A 3,827-nucleotide genomic window follows, 5' to 3' on the forward strand; every position below is an offset into this window, starting at 1 on the left:
TCAAGCTTGTTGTTACAATCTATTCAAGCTCTGTATATGCAACAAGACCTTAATTTTCAGTGCAAAAGACAACACAGTGATTAAGGCTATTATACATTTGATAAGCAACGCATTCTTCCCTTCCCTCAAAAAATCATAATACAGCTGGGTTATATTGAGTCTTGCTTTTCTTTTTAGATTGTAAAAGAAATGAATCCAGTGAAACATATTTTGTAAATGAAAATGTATTTTACCCTAACAACCAGGCCTCTTTATAATGTTTAAACCTGAAAAGAAGCAGAAAAAAACATACTTACTTACAATAACCTCAGAATACTTTTGAATACTGTTTACACAGTGTAAAACAGCGACTTTGGACAGAGTAATATAGGTAACTACAAGTAAACTAAATGCAACAAAACTTTTCAGTTAATCAAAAGGAGATATTAAACTTTATGTTTGCATTTACAAAACAAACAAAAAATAATAATAATGTGCAGGAAATGTGCTTAGTTTCACTCTTTTTTTTATTTAATTGTGTAAAAACCATTGAGTCTGTGATGTCTATATGATTTTAAGTGTTTATAGTTTAATATACGTAATGAATTTATGCAAACTAATGAAAGGTAACACTTTATAACATGATCTGCCACTATGGCGGAAGTACCCTGTACAAGTGCAATTTGAGGACACCAAAGGTAGGTTTTTGCAAGAAACAGCGAAACAAGAACACCGTAAGTACACTGTACTTTCTGGGGCATGGGTCTTGTTAAGGTGCAGTACCGTGTACTTGCGGGCATTTTTCAGGCAACAAGTCGGGTATTTTGCAAGAGACAATGAAACAAGTATACTGTAAGTACTAGTAATGTGTGGATCGATACTGAAATATTGATTCCTCTGATGCCAGTCATTTATGTTCTAGAATCAATTCTCATATTAAAATATCGATATTTTAGTAATTTAGGGTAGATTTGTAGTTTATCATTAACAGGAACACAGTGGAAAGAAACTATATCATTAGGACTGTCTACATTGGAAGGAACTACTTCCTCTTCCGCCTTTTTATAGTCATGTGCAAATGTGGTTGTATAAATGTGTACTTGCGCCGTCTCAGCTTCCTGTCTCTGCTGAGAGTTCAGGCAAGCCATCTCAGCTGTCTACAGCGGCCTCCACTTGAAGCTCTATCAAACCATCTTAGCCTTCTGTCTCCACTGAGATCTCGGGCGAGCCACCCCCATCCTCTGCTGGAAGCTCCGGTGAGTTCATTGAGCCAACTGAGGACTAGTGATGCGCAAATCATGAACGAATCACTTTACTGACTCATGAATCATTCACAAGCCCAACTGACTCACTGACTCATCCCTGTTGCTGTTAGCAGCAATATATCTAGCTTATAATTAAAATTGTGGAGAAAAACACAACATCCAGTATCTGAACAAAAATATTTCTGCTCTGAACTGGAAGAAAAAACCCTGAGTAGAAGCTCACATCAAGAAAATAGCTCCTCGGTTCACAGTAGCATCGCTCTGCTAACATGCTAACAGCACATTCGAGCTACTCACCCCCTCCCTTCTTGTGTTGAATCGTAAGCGAAAGCGAATCACTCAGGACTCGCTCACCCCCTCCTTCCTTGTACATTTTTTGCACTTTGGTGAGTGACTCATTAAAACTCGATTCAGTAAAAAGAATCAAATTTACCATCACTACTGAGGACTGCACCCTGCTGTCGCTGCCTGAGCAGAGCCAAACCCCTTCACTGCTGGTGAAGGGGATTGGCCTGGTGTTAGTGTTCCCCTGTCTCGTCAGGTTAATCAGGTCCAGCTGTGTCTCCCACCTGTGTGTGATTTCCCAGTGTCCCTCTGTGTATTTATAGTGTGTGTCTGCCTGTGTTCCTTGTCGCGTCATCTGTTTCTTGATAATTCCAGCATCTCTCTGCCCTTTATTCCAGCTCTCCATTCTCTGCTCGTCATCCCTGGTGTCACCTCCTTATGTTTTTCCCTGTGCGTTATTCCATGAGTTATGGTTTCGGGTTTTGTTTGCTATTAGTTTCCCCATTTTAGGTTAATGTTTAGTTCTGTCCTGGCTTTTGTTATTTTCACTGTCCACAAGAAAGCTCCCATGTATCACAGCAAGTGCCAGCATTTTGGGTCCTTCTTGACAACACCACACGACTGCTGCCCCAGCCGTGACTGTTGTGCCGTCGACCTTGGGTTGCCACCCTGAAATGCATTGTTTCAGCCGGTGTTCTCGCAACTAACCTCCTGAACTGTAGAGGAGCAGCCACTCTACTATCAGCCCCTCCCGGATGGCTGAACTTCTCACCCTATCTCTAAGGGAGGAAACCCATTTCCACCGCTTGTATCGCTATGGTAACGCTTGTACCATAGGATGAGGGTAGGAACGTATATCGATCGATAAACTGACAACTTCGCTTTTACATTCAGCTCTCTCTTCACCACGATGGAGTGGTGCAACATCCGTATCACTGCTGCTGCAGCACCAATGCATCTGTTGATCTACCACTCTCTTCTCCCATCATTCGCGAACAAGACCCCGAGATACTTAAACTCCTCCACTTGGGGCAGGAACTTATCCCTGACCCAGAGTGGGCACTCCACCGTTTTCTGGCTAAGGACCATTGCCTCCGATTTGGAGGTGCTGATTCTCATTCCTACCGCTTCACACTCAGCTGTCAACCATTCCATTGTGAGCTGGAGCCAATAACCTGATGAAGCCAACAAAACCACATCATCTGAAAAAGCAGAGATGAGATTCTGAGACCACCCAAGTGTAAGGCTCTGTCACTTGGCTATGCTTCCTCCGCGAAATGTTACCTTGTTTGGTTGAAATAGTTAAATGCTGTCATTGCTTTACTTAAATTTGTAAGTCTTAGTTCAAGCTTTAGGATCAAAGACATTGTTCTGTTTCTGTTCCCCTCTCCAGCCTGTTGAATGGTGAGGGGGGGCTATAGTGTAACTGTAGGAACATCCTATGTGCAGTGTTGGGAAGGTTACTTTTAAAATGTATTCCATTACAGAATACAGAATACATGCCCCAAAATGTATTCTGTAACGTATTCCGTTACGTTACTCAATGACAGTAACGTATTCTGAATACTTTGGATTACTTAATATATTATCATGCTTTTTACAACAACGTGAATGTACTATTGCTGTGTGATTTATTACTATTACTGAAGGTCCACGACTCCGAACTGTAGTAAAGGGACCTCTGACTAATACGGCGGGGTCCCTGTCGGCTTGTAGCCGAAAAATAGCTTTACTTTGTTGTGTGGGTCAACTTTTCTTGCGAGAGACAGAGAGAGGCGTTGAAAGGCTGCTCCAACGGAACTTATTGTTTTCGGAGGAAAACACGAACACGGTGTACAGTCGAGTCTTAATAGCTTACTTACAACTGGGCTCATCAGGCACTCTTCTTGGCTGAAGTGGTTATTATTATATTTACATGCTTCCAGCTCCCGTTTTTCCTCGATGACAACTCGTACCTTTCCACTCCCCTTTTTCTCCCTCCTTGCGCTCACAGACACATAACGTGTATGACAGTCCATTCTCCCTGCAACACGGACTACACTGCCCATGATGCTACATTCTTTAGAGCTATGCTTGTAGCATTCTGCCTGTTAGCTTAGCACAACAACAACAACAACAACAACGAAAAGGCACTCTCTCACACAAAAAACACACACGCACAGAGAGAGAGAGAGCGTCACCCTGTAACCATGGCAACCGTAACGCTGCCGCCTGGAACAACAGAACATAGCTGTCAAACAAAACCCAAACAGTCCTGACCCGCGACGAAATGAAACAGGAAAGTACCGCAGTGTAATC

The sequence above is a fragment of the Pundamilia nyererei genome, unplaced genomic scaffold (assembly GCF_000239375.1).
Source record: "Pundamilia nyererei isolate P.nyererei 1_Seehausen unplaced genomic scaffold, PunNye1.0 scaffold00229, whole genome shotgun sequence".
In the NCBI taxonomy this organism is placed as follows: domain Eukaryota; kingdom Metazoa; phylum Chordata; class Actinopteri; order Cichliformes; family Cichlidae; genus Pundamilia; species Pundamilia nyererei.